Source organism: Bos grunniens, chromosome 2 (assembly GCF_055505025.1).
Source record: "Bos grunniens cultivar Pamir isolate PY7600 chromosome 2, Bosgru_T2T1.0, whole genome shotgun sequence".
Taxonomy (NCBI): domain Eukaryota; kingdom Metazoa; phylum Chordata; class Mammalia; order Artiodactyla; family Bovidae; genus Bos; species Bos grunniens.
This window is the reverse complement of record NC_141166.1, coordinates 88221082-88236110: the sequence shown is the minus strand read 5'-3', so window position 1 is coordinate 88236110 and position 15029 is coordinate 88221082. Positions and strand designations below refer to the sequence as shown.

At 41.2% G+C, this 15029-nt stretch overlaps 1 pseudogene; it reads right to left on the bottom strand.

Annotated features, from left to right (window-relative positions):
- Positions 1-2066: 2066 nt before the first annotated feature.
- On the bottom strand, positions 2067-3240 carry LOC147378305 (TBC1 domain family member 17-like; annotated as a pseudogene).
- Positions 3241-15029: the final 11789 nt, after the last annotated feature.

Genomic DNA, 15029 nt, shown 5'->3' with positions numbered 1-15029 from the left:
CTCCTCAGCTCCTTCAGTCTATAAGGATGCAGCTTAAGTGAAACACCTTCCTTCACCCCAGATCTAACACATTATGTTCTTTTGGCATGTGGTTGGTTCAACTGTGGGCATGTAACCTAGTTTGGGACAATGATACTCAATTCTGAGACACTGAGAAGAAGTTTCCTTCCGTCTTGGTCAAAACTAACAACTTTATGGAATTTTTTTAGGTTTTTAGTCTTCCAGATAATAGCATGCAGAAGCTTATTACTGTAGCACATTAAAAATTGCCCTGGGGGGAGAGGGGCTGAGAATAGAGCAAAAGCTACTGATAGCCCTGACTGAAGCCAGTTCCCTTTTTGGGGGATCATACAATTGAATCACAAATTATTTCTTAGCTTGCCCCTTATTGTGTCTGGTTCCAGACACCTAAAGCACAGTTTGGAAATTAATAGTCTTTCTTCTGAACTGAGATAGATTATTTGTTAACTGTCTTAGAACAGTTAATAAGAAAATAAGGCATAAGGGTGGGTGAGGAAGACAGCATATTTTCACCCAAACAGAGCTAAGGGAGGGCAAGTCATCCTCTGTTTAAACCTCAATCTGAAAAATACTTTTCACAAAACAAACATTTCTCCAATTGTCTCATGGAGACCAAATGTAGGGGGCAAGACTAAAAGTCATCTGAAGCACAGGCATACAGGCAAGCACAGCACTATAGGACCATGAACGTTGAAAATGAAGTCTTTCCTGAGTTGAAATACTGTAAAAGGCACTGGAGGAAGCCAGCGTTCTTAGAAATACTACTGCTATAAACTATATACTCAAACCATGTCCTACCTAAGGCAAAAGCAAAGGCTAAAAATTGCCTGGAATTAGAAATAAGGGAACTGATATGAGGAAATGACACAGGCATGACAAAGATAGTGTGGTGCACGCAGAGTATGATGGATAGTGTAAAGAGAGACCTGAACTGAAATTTAGAGCAGAGACATTTCCCTCAGCTTGGGGAAGTCTTCCAAATTCTTTCCTTCTCTCTCTCTCTTTTTGGTGGGGGCTTTTAAACACGAGTTATCTTTCTCACAGAACAAGCTGGTAGACAGGATCCCAGGAGTAAGCAGCTCTGTGGGCCCTTGCATCTCAGTTCTGGCCAGGATGCATCCTGCGGAGCTACTAAGTGGCAGGTCGCACCCTCATTCCTCCAAAAGCCCTAAACTCAGGCAGGTGAGAGGGCCCCACCTCCACGACCTCCGCCATTGACCGGGGCACCGCTTACACTTTACTACCGGATTGAGGTCACGAGATCAACCCGGCCGAGTGGTCAGAGTGTACTAGGGGCCCACAGGCCTCGCCTCCAGGGCCAAGCCCACACACTGGCTCAGTAGGCCCAATAGGGTTAGGAGCCTGCAGCTTCTTCCCCCTCCTCTGGCAGGATCTCCAGGCTGCCGGTCTGGTCTGTGTCCTTGGGGAGAGCCGGAGCCCGTGGGGACGCCTGGGGCAGCGGGGAGTCGGGAGCGTAAGGCTGTGGGGCTCTGAGGCCAGCGCCAGACCTAGGACCTCCGGCACGTGGTGAGGCAGCTCACAGAGGGTTGAGGGGTGGGGAGGAAAAGCCAGAGGTTTGTCGGGAGCTGCGGGTCAGGGACTCACCGGGCAGCTTGTGGGCACGTCCTCCACACTCAGCTTCAAGGTCAGCTCGTCCAAGTGCTTGAGAATCTCACCGGATCCACAGCTAGAAGGCACGAGATGTCCAGCCCCACGTCCGGGGTGGGGGTGGGGGGCTGTCCACATCCACAGTGCTTTCTACAGCCGAAGGTCATCGGGGAGGGGGCATATTCCCTCTAGACACTGAAGCAGAGAGAGCTGGAGTGGTGGGAGTCTGGGAAGTATCGGAGGGGCAGATCCAGCACCTTCAGGAGCAGTAGGAGTTGCCGCTTTATCTTCTGAGTTCCCGCTCTTGAAGCCACAAAAACAGCGAGAGGCACAAGCCTCCTGAGGAGTGGCTCGGGCCAATCGGAGAGAGAGACGGTCAGTCCTGCCCTGAACGTAGCCGAACTTGCTGTGACACAGGCCGCTGGTGGGGAGGATTTTGTGCTGCAGGTCCTGACCCAGGTTCTCGAGACTCCATAAGAATTTGTTGGTCCTTTGGGAGTGGCTCTCGCTCTTGACTCTGGCGACAAGGCTACAATATCATGTGGGGCGATTTCCTCCACTCCTGCTCTGGTCTCATGGATTTCCACGGTAGCTTCAGGAGGAAATCCCCATTGTTTTTCTCATGCAAGTGGGACTTGTGCTCCTGGGTGGGGCCCTCTCACCTGAGGTACTGCAGGAGGAGCCACCAAGCCTGGCACCTCAGGCTGGGGCTCACACCATGGGGGGCCTCTCCCTGATCACCTGCCGGTCCTGCCCAGCCCTCCTCGAGCTTATGATCGGCTCCTCACCCCTGAGAAGAGCCAGGCTCTCAGCTCAGAGACCTGGCGGCCCTCTGAACCCATGTGGTAGGCCTCCTCTGTGAGGCCTGCAGTGGCTCCAGCTCCATGCCGGAAGTGACCTCCAACCCAGGTGGGGCATGTCTTTAGATGCTGGAAGAGGGTCGCTGGAGGCCCTCCCAGGTGACTGCAGGGATTCCTGGAAGAAGTCAGTCATGAAGGAGAAGCTGCTGAAGTAGGAATCCTGGAAGAAGCTAGACGTCACGTTGGAGGTGTCCTGGTCAAAGAGCTGGAAATGGTGGAAAGAGTTGGAGAGGATAGAGGAGTCATGAGGGGAGATGAGGTAGAGGGGATGGCCCTGTGGGGAGCTGGCCAACAGCAGATGACGGCTGAGGACATGGAGCAAGGCGCAAGTGCCCCACAGTAGATGTGCCGGGCAGGCGGGGAGCCTCCGGCCTATGTGACCAAGACCAGGCAAGCCCAGTTGAGGCCCGACTTTGAATGGTGGATGGATTTACCCTCGTCAGGCTCATTCATGGAGAAGACCAGAGAACCCCTGCAGGAGCTGGGCTCTGCACTTCTGACGACTCTGAGTGACAGCCATGGCTTCCCCTGCGGCTGACAACTGCCCGGTGGGGCTCATAGCTGGGCTCAAATGTCAGTTCCTCTTCAGCAGTATAGGAGTCATCTTCACTTGGAGGAGAGGATTTGAGTGGAATCTCCAGCCTCCTCTACAGGAGCCCAGTGCAGGAGGACGTAATTTGTCCTTCTCCCCAGCATGGATGATGTGGTTGATGAGGGAGCCCAGGTAGAGCTTCTTGGTATGTAGGTACATGCCTCTTCACCAGTTCTCTAATGAGTGGAGTTGATGTGAAGGAAAAATATTAATATAGTGAGCAGGACTGGTGGAGTACTACATTAGGTTGTTCTAAGTCAGATGAACATTATATTTTCTTCTGTATGATTTTTGCTTAGATTAAGTGTATAGAACACTGTCTATGGTCATTATTCCATAGGAAGAAATCTATTGTAGTTAATCCTTTGTAGTTTCCATGAAATCTTTAGACTGATTCCTCAGGGGTACAGTTAAGATCCTGATGCTCAGAGTGGGTCGACAAGAGGAGCTCACCCTTGGTGGGATATGGATGGTCTTGTTGAAGTGATTTCCACGTGGTTGTGTCTCTTGAGCAATCTTCCCAAGCAGTGTATTCCAGGAGGTAGTAGGCTTTGTATTTCCAAAGCTAACACATCTGGGCATGTACAAAGCCAGCTCTGTGGATGCTCTTTTAAATAGCTAAACTGATTGGTAGGAATTCAGTTCAGCTGCTCTGTCGTGTCTGACTCTTTGCTACCCCATGGACTGCAGCTCACCAGGCCTCCCTGTCCATCACCAACTCCTGGAGTTTATTCAAACTCATGTCCATTGAGTCGGTGATGCCATCCAACCATCTCATCCTCTGTCGTCCCCTTCTCCTCCCACCTTCAATCTTTCCCAGCATCAGGGTCTTTTCAAGTGAGTCAGTTCTTTGCATGAGGTGGCCAAAGTATTGGAGTTTCAGCATCAACATCAGTTCCTTCCAATGAACCCTCAGGATTGATCTTCTTTAGGATGGACTGGTTGGATCTCCCTGGAGTCCAAGGGACTCTCAAGAGTCTTCTCCAACACCTTAGTTCAAAAGGATCAATTATTTGGTGCTCCACTTTCTTTATAGTCCAGCTCTCACATCCGTACATGACCACTGGAAAAACCATAGCGTTGACTATCCAGACTTTTGTTGGCAAAGTAATCTCTGCTTTTTAATATGCTAAGTTGGTCACAACTTTCCTTCAAGGATTGGTAAGAGAAAGCCTCCCTAATGGTACCTGTGCATCTTCTCTATTCATATGGCTGTCTTCTTGATCCATTTCCCTTTTTTTTTTTTTTTTTCATCATGGTAAAATGCACAAAACATAAAATTTACCATGTTGACCATTTTTAAGTGTTCAGTTCATCGGTGTTAAATACATTCATAGTGTTGCACAACCGTCACCACTATCCATCTCCAAGGCACTTTTCATCTTCTAAAACTGAAACTCTATACCCTTTAAATAATAACTCCCCATTCCTTTCTCCTTCTAGTCTCTGGGAACTATCATGCTAGTGATACTTCCTGTGTCTATGATTTTTTTTTGCAGTGAAGGTGGTCTGATTCTCTTCTTGATAACATTGCAGCTAGTCAGGGAGACTAGTGGGGGGAGTCAGTCAAAATCTATGGAGCTGTAGGAAATACAACCAGGAAGAATGGGACTTGTACTCTGTTAAGCATCCAGTACAGTTGGTTCAATGACCTTATACAAGTTCTTTAAGCACTCTGGCCTCCATTTCCTCATTTATAAAATGGGGACAATAATATTGCTTACCACATATGATTTTTATGAGTAAGAAATGGAGTAATACGTGTAAAATATACAACAGTAACTGGCACGTCCTAAGCACTAGATAAATTTTAGTGATGGTGACAAGCTCTCAGGGCAATTGTCCTTGGTTAAATTAGACAGATCAAGCAGAAAAGGAAGTGGTAGCTGACACAACCCCACCAGGCTGTGTGGGACTAGAGATCAGCTGTGAGGATAGTTTGGTTATTCAAATGGCCTATTTACTATTTCATGTTTATGTCAGCTTTTTCACTTTGTAAAGACTTGAAATATTGTTTTTTGTTGAAAGTACCCCATGGCAATGTGAAAGATACAAACAAATCAGCATTTCTTAAGTGGAAGGGAACCCATGTGTGTATCACTGACTTTGACAGTCACGTTAGTGACCATATCACTGTCTAGAAAATTTTGGTTATTACCAGAGAAAGTATCCACAGAGCATTATGAAATTACTGTTATAGAAATCAATATTTTCTTTATATAACAACATTTCTTACTGCCTTCAACTTGGGCTTTAAATAGCGTAAGAGATGATATTGTTTGAGATTAAAAGGCCAAACTGAACATGTGCTAACACATGCTCCACTAATGCTTTGCAGACAGTGACTAGAGATTTTTTAAATTCCACTTCTACCTAGATGCTGTTGTTTCCATGACACTAGTTTTGGGAATGGTGCTGAGCACATTCAGCCATTGCAAGTGATGGATTAGATAGTAATTGATGTGTGTTACGAAACTCACATCTGGGCCTTCTACCAACTGAGAGTCAGTTTGATTTGATCTGGCAAAAGGAGTTTCAGAGCATTTGGTTTTTAAATTATAGTGATTTATAGAAAAGTGCCTCTTCAGATGGCTATCAGCTGGTAACAGGTTGAGTTCCCAGAAAAAAAAGGCTCTTTCATTGTCCTGATTTTTCCAAATGGCACACCTACCGGGGAACTTCTTTTCAACATAGCCTCCTGGGGCTGTCCCTTCCATTTGTTGGATATGCTGCCTACAGATTGAACCAGTGATGCTAAGATTGTAGTTCACTGTGTTATAAACTTATTTTGGGTTATTGGATAAAACTTGGGCTATCAAAACCATGGAAGTAAAGTACTTCAGTATAAAGTTAGGATTTTAAAAATGTGAGCAATTTTTTTCATTTCAAAGTGAGTAATATTTGCTGTACAAAAATTCTCCTGTCTTAAATTCTGTTTTCTCATTCCTACATTCCCTTCACTTATTTCTGTCTTATCTCTATAGTGAACAAGATACAAACACTAAATACCTTCCTCCACTCCTGACTCCTTTTTTAGCAAGGCTTACAGATACTAAGGGGAAGGCAATGGCACCCCACTCCAGTACTCTTGCCTGGAAAATCCCATGGATGGAGGAGCCTGGTAGGCTGCAGTCCATGAGGTCGCTAAGAGTCGGGCATGACTGAGCGACTTCACTTTCACTTTTCACTTTCATGCATTGGAGAAAGAAATGGCAACCTACTTCAGTATTCTTGGTCTGGAGAATCCCAGGGACGGGGAGCCTGATGGGCTGCCATCTATGGGGTCGCACAGAGTTGGACATGACTGAAGCGACTTAGCAACAGCAGCAGCAGCAGCAGATACTAAAATCAGTCTTTCATTTTTGTTTTTGGATTTCACTTTAGTATGCTTAACTTTTTGTCTCTATTTTACGTTTTCTGGGCATTGCCCTTTAGGCTTTTTATTTCTTTGGGAAATGGAAGGTTTATTTATTTTTTTTTGGGGGGGGGGATTTATTTATTTATTAATTTCTCCTCTGTTAAAGGAATTTCAAGCATCATTAAGCAGCACAGGAACCTTTTTGGAAGGGGTAAACAGTCTTCCAATTTCATACTAGACCTTGTTGTAAGACAAGTGCTAAAGGCAAGCCTGATTTAATCACACTGGAGGGCTCTGAAAGAGGATCATTAGGAATCACCTTCCACTCAGCTATGGCTACTGGTATCCTATACCAGATGAAGAATGATGGTGTTTTTCCTAAATATAAATTTCCTCTATAGGTCCCAAGGGTAGTACTTTGCAACCTGTAATATGCATGTGAATCACGTGGCATCTTGTTAGACTATTTTTTCAAATTAATTAATTTTTTAATTAAAGGATAATTGCTTTACAAAATTTTGTTTTCTGTCAGACCTCAACATGAATCAACCATAGGTATACATATAATCCCCTCCCTTCTGAACCTAAGATTTTTGGGTGGGGCCTAAGATTCTACATTTCTAACACCCTCCCACATAACACTAATGTGGTTGGTCCCTAGACCACACTACTTGAATAGCAAGGGTCTAGAAGGGTCTGTGCTTTCAAATGTTTCTTGTCTCCTTTCGATTTTATTCTTCTTTTCTTGAGGTAAAGTTTATATTGATGTGCATTATGGCATAGTTTTGTTTGTGCCCTCCAAGAGTCTGTTTCCTGAGTCCTGTGTAAGTTCTGTAATCAAATCTCACTGGCCTCCAAAGTCAAATTCTTTGGGAGTTCTCAGTCCCTTTGCCAGATCCCCAGGTTGGAAATCTGTTGTGGGTCCTAGAACTTTCTTAACAGTGCAAGAATTTCTTTGGCATAATTGTTCTTCAGTTTGTGGGTCGTCTGCTTGGTGGCCCTGTGGTCAGGTTAATGGCGACCTCATTCAAGAGGGCTTATGCCACAGGCTGTGTGACCAGGTAGCTGCACTCAGAGCCCCTGCCCCTGTGGCAGGCCATTGGTGACCCATCCCTCTACAGGAGACTCAAACACAGGTCTGAATGTTGGTCTCTAATTTAGCAGCTTCCTGGTCAGACTATTTGATCTGTATATTCTGTATATAACTGATCTGTATATAACTCTGTATATTCATGGAGAAAAAAAGGGTCTGAATTAGCATACTTGTTTGATCTTTTCCCTGAAAGGTCTTAAGAACATTATGTTTAAAACTCTATTTAATTTTATCTACTGAGCACTCTCTGCCATTTGCTACAGTGCAGGGTGAAGAGACCAGGAAGCTGCTAAATTAAGAGATCAATGTTCAGGGTCTCACAGGTGGAGCTTTGACCATTGTTTCCACCTTTTTTACCTCTACACCTCTACAAAATAAGGCGATTTGCCTTCTTATGAATCCTGAGGACAGTGTCAAAGCCTCTGACCGTGCAGTAAAGAGAGAAAAGCGAATAAAGAGTTTCTTTTAAAATATATTTATTTTTAGAGCAGTTTTAGGTTCATAAAAAACCTGAGAAGTTATAGAGATTTCCCATATACCTCTTGCCCCATACATGTATAGCTTCCCCCATTATCAACTCCCAAATAGTATAGATTCCTATCATGTCTGCACCATAGCATCTGCACTTAGTTAGTGCAGAACTCAGGAAATAACAACAATAAAGGGACATCTTTCAAATAAATTAATATGTTTAAGAAAAAAAGAATTGATGGTGATGTGGTATGGACAGTATGGTTAAAAATAAGTGTAATTTCAGAGAAAAGCAGCTTGTGGTCCATGATGCATTTTTTAAAAAGAAAAGAAGAATGAGCTTCCCTGCAAGTTTTCCATTGCAAGGAGAATGCAAAATTTCTGTTGTTGCTCTAAAAATAAGTAAATCAAGAATGTTTGTTTACATTTTAAAAATAGAATTATCGATACTAGCATTCTATAAGCTCTTTTGATGGCTGATGAAGTGCTAAAACACAAGCAACTTCATTTTTTTTAAGCCCTTGAACTGGCCACTTACACTTGTAAACAAGATAGGTAAGAAGCAAGGAAAAACCATCTGGGCAATATGTCTTTTTAATTTAAGGTTGATTTCTATTTGTTTTGGAATTTGAATCTCTGAATTTACCTCTGTTTGATCCTTCAGCCAGAGTACTTGAATTGGTTTGTGTTTGCCCTTGTTTGAAGACTATGTACATATAACAAAGAAAATTAATGTAGCAAGAGCATTTCCTGTTGCTTAAGGTTTTTGTTAGTTTTTTTTTTTTTTTTTTAAGAACAGTGAATCTCTATTGTTACAATCAGTGATCATTTTGGAACCATCATGTGAATTATACCAATGGTAATTCCTTTAGAAAGATAAAATTTTGAGGGTTTTGCCAATTGAAGTATTCAGTGTAAAAACAGATTTCTCCAAATGTAGCAAATTGTTGGTTCATTTACTAACCATGTTTGTTTCATGTATTTGCATTTGCCAGACAAACACTGAGAATATATATTTTAATTTTATTGCAGAACTACCATTTCAAGGCATACCGTGAAATTATAATTTATGTTCCTGAGATTTTTTTGTAGTTTTAGAATGATCATTTCAATTTAGCCCTGGGTACCTTATACTATTATGCTAGGAACACTTCCAGTTTAAACATATATAATTTATTTTTAACAGATTTTGCTTGGAGTACACAAATGAAATGTAACAGTCATTACAGAGATTGTCTTAGTTCATTTACTAAACATGAATCCATGTCCTCTGTTTCCCTTATCTTTTGCATGACTTTCAGCTGGGTTTCTGTTCTCTGCTTTGATGCAAATTGCAGGTTAAAGGAGGCTCCCAACACGAGGTCCTTTACATGAAACAATCCTGGCAAGTGATGTGTGTGTGTGTGTGTGTGTGTGTGTGTTATTCAGATACTCTGTATATTTTAGATAATTCATTCTGAAAAATCAAATTTCTAAATCAAACCGTCAAGCATTCTTAACCCTTTTATGTGTGTAACTCTTTGCTTCAAAACCCCCAAACAGAAAACCTTGATCTTGAAACATTTCCTCTTTGGAAGATGATGGTTTCATCTTTTGAAGTTATTTTACCTTTATTCAAGAAAAGTTATTCAAAATTCAACTTCTAATTAGAGTCTTCATTCTCTCATCAAGCAGAATAGATCAAACAAACTAAGCATATACTGCTCCATGAATTTCCAGCAGAAATTGCTCAGTGGTAAGCATATAAATATAAATAATATGAAAACGTTGTGTGGTATGCTCTGTATGAGACTTACGCCCAGCAAGTTTTGGCCTCTGGGTATTTATATTGGGTTTGTGTTACCTTTGCACGTGAAATCTTGATGGTTTATTATGTATTGTCAAGCTCAGCACATGTGGTGTACAAAATAGTTCCTTTATACTGTACTTAGGAGAATGTTTGAGGAAGGTTTCATTGTGTAAAGCTGTTTATTGCTTGGACAGATTTCATGCCATTTGAAACTGGAATTATGTAGAGCAATTATCAAGAGTGTAACAGAGATTTTGGATTCAGCAAATAGGCGGGGCTCAGAAATTAGGCTTTCATCAGTAGTGAATAAATCTCGCTAAAGGATTAAGGTAGGAGAGCAAGCTTTTGCAGATTTGTATTCACTGTGTATTGAGCTTTCACAAGATGCCATAAGGAGTTTTAGAACTTCCCTGGCAGAAGCTAAAAAATAAAGATGGGATTCTGTGAGCGTTATGGGTTGTTAGGTGAGTTTGCTTTGGGCTATCAAATAAAAATGGCACATGTCATTAGGCTTATGGAGAGAGAGTTTTAAATATCTTTCTTCAAAATTATGTCCTCTTTTGATTTATTCTATGGTCCTTTTTATTTGTCTCATATTTCTGAAAGAGGCCTGTGATGGGGGGGTGCCCAAGGGATCATCCCTCTTGTAATCTGACATGTTGAATTCTGTATGATCTACACATTTTTTTTCTTTGATATTGGACACTTTCCAAGCACTGAATTATTTCTGCTGTTTAAAAAAAAAAAGCCAAACCCAAACAAAAGTCTTCTTAAGAGAGCAAAAAAGCCTTAAATATAGCTGTGTGTCTTTATAAAGCAGAAGCCTCAAGATTGAAAAACTAAAAATATTTAGCCCTGGCTGAGATCCTCTGGCCTCTTCGTGGATGATGTTTTGATTGTCCTTCCAGCTTTCATTCATGCCCGTATCCACCATTATCTCTGATATTCAGTCTTCAGAGGAAAAAGATGAATAGTGTCTTCACTGGGAGACACATGGGTAATATGAAGGTGGAAGTGACTTCGTAGATAAAGATCCACCAAACACTGGCCTGCAGGCTCTCATTACACAGAGGTTGGAGGAGTGCAATAAAAAGATCAAATTCAGCAGAGAGAAACAGCACACATCATCTTAGCTGATCGATAACCAGTTTCTGAGAGTAACAACTGTCAGCTGAGCTGTATCAGTCACTCCTGGAGACTTACCAAGGAGTGAAGATCACATCCCTTTCAAACTTGGAGGCCTTTAAAGTAAGCAAACCTATAGGGATTAAGGCTTGTTGCAATGATTTCTCTATAACATTTTGAAGATCTGCTTTACTGATAGAAAAATATTTTCACCAATGCAAGTGGTATGAGTTAAAGAAAAAGCAAGATAAATTAGGCCATTATTGTCACATTTTTCACAGCCACCCTACCAAACCCTGATGTTTAAAAGGAGTTTATATAAAGGGGAACATAATTTTTGATACAATACTGAACTTGCAGGTTGCTAAAGCGAATACTTTAGAACAGTCTGAGCATGTTCTGACTAGAACAAAGTCTTAGCAATGGCTTCCAGTCAAGCATAGCTACATACTTCATTTAGACATTTCTAGAATGAAAACAAGAGGGAACTTTTAAGAGTCTTTAAACCCTATTTCCCCACCCACTCCGTCAAGTATAAATTTAGATAAGTGTAATGTACAGAAAACAAGCATCCAAATAGACTCATTTGATTATATAGCTTTTCTGTCTAGGAATTATGGAAACAGGATGCTTTATTTGATCTTGGAATATAATATTACTGAAAGTTTTTGCTAAGGTTAGTAAAAAGGGAATTCAATAGATACATTAAAATGCCTGAAACAAGCTCAAGGGTTAGAACACTGAGCTCATTGCATTTTAAGACTGGAAGTCAGAATTCTGATGCCACTCAGCATTGTCTCTGTGTGTGTGTGATTGTGCATGTTAGTGTGTGTGCATGTGTGTGTGTGTGTGAAGTGAGAGGTTGCCCTAGGAAAAGAAATTTCTTTGGCTCAATATTTTAGAGCATGTTACTTCAGAGAAACACCTTTTAATTGGCATTTAAACTCTGTCGATACATACTGTATAAAGATGACAGTTTTCTTTTCTGGAGACCATTTATTAGTGGCTCAATATTCTCATCAATATTTAACCACTGGGAAGCAAGAGAGGTCTATTAGGTTATCTCAAGAATTGTTTGAAAATCTGTAATAATTTGAATCAAAATTCAATCTGAGAAAACTTGGGAAACCTGTCTGACTAGAAAGCTTTTCCTTTCTCCTCCCCTCCCCCGCCCTCCCTTCTTCAAGTTCTGATTTGTGAGCCCAGGGCAAGTTTAATTATAATTAGTTAATGTTAGTTAATTAGGTAATGTTCATATAGTGCTTTGAAGATGAAAAGTGTTTTAGAAATGCTAAGTGCTATCATTATTAATATCAGCAAAGGGGAAAAATTAAGTATGACGAACACTTTTAGAAACTGCAGAATCTGAAAGTGAAGTGCTTGATGGCATGTGACTCTCGGTTCCACCATCTCATCTCTTCCTGCTGAAAAGTGAAGCAGCCTTTTGTTTCCATTGTTTGGGTGTCCAGAGCTCCCTTCCTCCTTCCCTGTTATGTGCTGACATGTTCAAAGAGGTGAGCAGTCAATCTTAGGCTAAACACTTCTCCAAATATATGTCTTCAAGCACATATACTCACATGTATGTATGTTCACACATACGTAGTCCAGCCTTCAACATAAGGCCATGCTCATGTTTATTTCTGAGCTCAGAGATGTTCTATAGGCCCTCACTCTTTCTATTTTCTTTAATCCTTCTTGTTCTGTATTGCCGAAGAAAACAATAGAAAGCTAACAAGGACAAAAAGAATCAGTTTTTTGGATTATCTAATTTATTTAACGGAGAAGGCAATGGCACCCCACTCCAGTACTCTTGCCTGGAAAATCCCATGAACAGAGGAGCCTGGTAGGCTCCAGTCCTTGGGGTCACTAACAGTCGGGCACGACTGAGCGACTTCACTTTCACTTTTCACTTTCAGGAAATAAACCTGCCAAGTGGAAAGTATCTCTTTGTTGCAAACACAAGGAATTCTCTTAGTTATAACTAAAATGCAAACTTGTGAGGCACATGGCTTCTAAGCCTTAGAAAAATGCATGGCTGTCCCATACGATTTGCAGAACAGACGGCATTCATAGACCATGTTATCTCTGGATGGAGCTTTATACAACCTTTTATTAGCTATGCTGAGGAAAGTAGGTCAATATAATTTCCAAAGTACAGAGGAAAGTGGGCCCTGGCTAGAGGAAAGTGGGCCCTGGCCAGAGCTAAGTCCAGATGAGTTTGGAAGTTGCTCTTTGGAGAGGAGTGCTAATTGGAGGCAGTGCCTTCCTCACTGTCTTCCAAACTGAAATTACATTTGTTGTAGGATTTAATTCTGAAGAGGCTTATAATGCAGAATAGGTTAAAGTTTGGGGTCTTGGAATGAAATAAATCAATGTATGGTGGCAGAGAGACCAAAGAGCAGAAAGAGGGTTCGGGGTCTATATTGCCTTCTCACACTGGACCTCTACATAGAAAGTATAGATGATATTTGAGTGATCAAAAGGCGTAGAAAGTCATATAGGAAACTCAGCTCGATTCCTCACTTCTTTGTTTAGCCCCTTATTCCTTGTTACCTTTCCTTTATTGGGAGTAAATACCAGGGAAATGGCATGGAAGTGTCTTGGAAGTGAGTTAAATTATTCCCAAGAGTCCAAATTGGTTTCTTGCTGTTTGGTAGAGTAATTTGTGCATCTCACCAAAGGGCTAATGAACACTTCACTTTGGCACTTGGAAACAGACACATTCAGATCATGTTAATCAAATATAATTAACTTTCAAGGAAGGAGGCTGGAAGAGTGGGCCAAAACAAATATGCTGAAACAGAACAGAGATGAATGCAAAATCTTGCAGTTAAAAAAATAAAATCAACTGCACGTACATAGAATAGCTATGTGGTTTATTAAAACAAAGCAAGACAAGACAGCATCCAGCCAACTGTAAAGCCTTGAGTTGACTAAAAGCTCCGTATGTATGCAGTGATGTGGTCCAAATGCTAAAGACTAAGGCCTCAGTTTCATGTGGCAAGTTTCTAGCACCCAGGTTGAAGGAGGGCTGCTCTGGCCTGTTAAGGCCACATCCTGGGCTTTGAATTTTGAGAATTCTTGAGTATCTTATGAGGAATTATTTAACTTGGAGGGATTTAGCCTAGAAAAGTGAAGATTCTAGAAATAGGATGATCATTTCAAATGAAAAAGAAAAAAAAAATTTTTTTTCAATATGAAAAATCCTAACATGGAGGAGAGATTAGACCTAAATGGCTGTGGCTAAAGAAGAAATAACCAAACTATGGTTCTAGACTTTAAAGTTCTCTGTATATTGATCCAGACTTCCTCCCTCATGCTGTTCTCCCCTGCTCTCTTACCAGAATCCTTTACCCATCCACTCTGGATTGCCTCACTTTTTTCCCAAACACACCTTTCTAGTTACCTGTAAGGCCTCCCCTCACCTTTATATTATCCCTACTACTTTTCTGTCCAGCTGAATTCTTCAAAGTCTTGCCTAGTGGTTTTCAACTTTGGCTGCATATTAGAATTACCTAGAGAGCCTTTAAAAAGTCTATGCCTGGGCTCCTTTCAGAGCTTCTAATTTAATTGGTCTGGGGTGGGGCCCAGACATCAGTATTATTTTAAACTCACCAGGTGATTTTAATGCAAACCTGGTGTCAGGGACCAGCAGTTTAGTCCCAACGAAACTTTGATGGTGCATTACTCCATTTGACTCGTTCCTTTGACTGCCCACTAGAACACTCACTTGTAATTAATATAATGTCTGACTTAATTCATTTAAGAAGAAAGAACTACCTGTTTTTGTATTGTTAAGCATCTTTCAGGGTCCACACATCTCATTTCTCCTAAATCCCCTGGATGTGTTTTATATTCCATATTCTGTCCTCTCCAGTACAGTGCCTTACACATAGGACTGTGCATGTGTGAATTTTAAATTATTATAGCCAATCAATAAAATATTTCTTACTTAATTGGCAAATAAAATATTAATTTTGATAGTTGATACTAAACTTATGAAAATCATTATATTTAGAAATGTATGTAAAAAAAAAAGGATGGGTCATGAAAATTTAGTTAAATTATTGGGTGAAAAGAGTATTTGGGGGCATTCAGTTTTGCAGGGTATA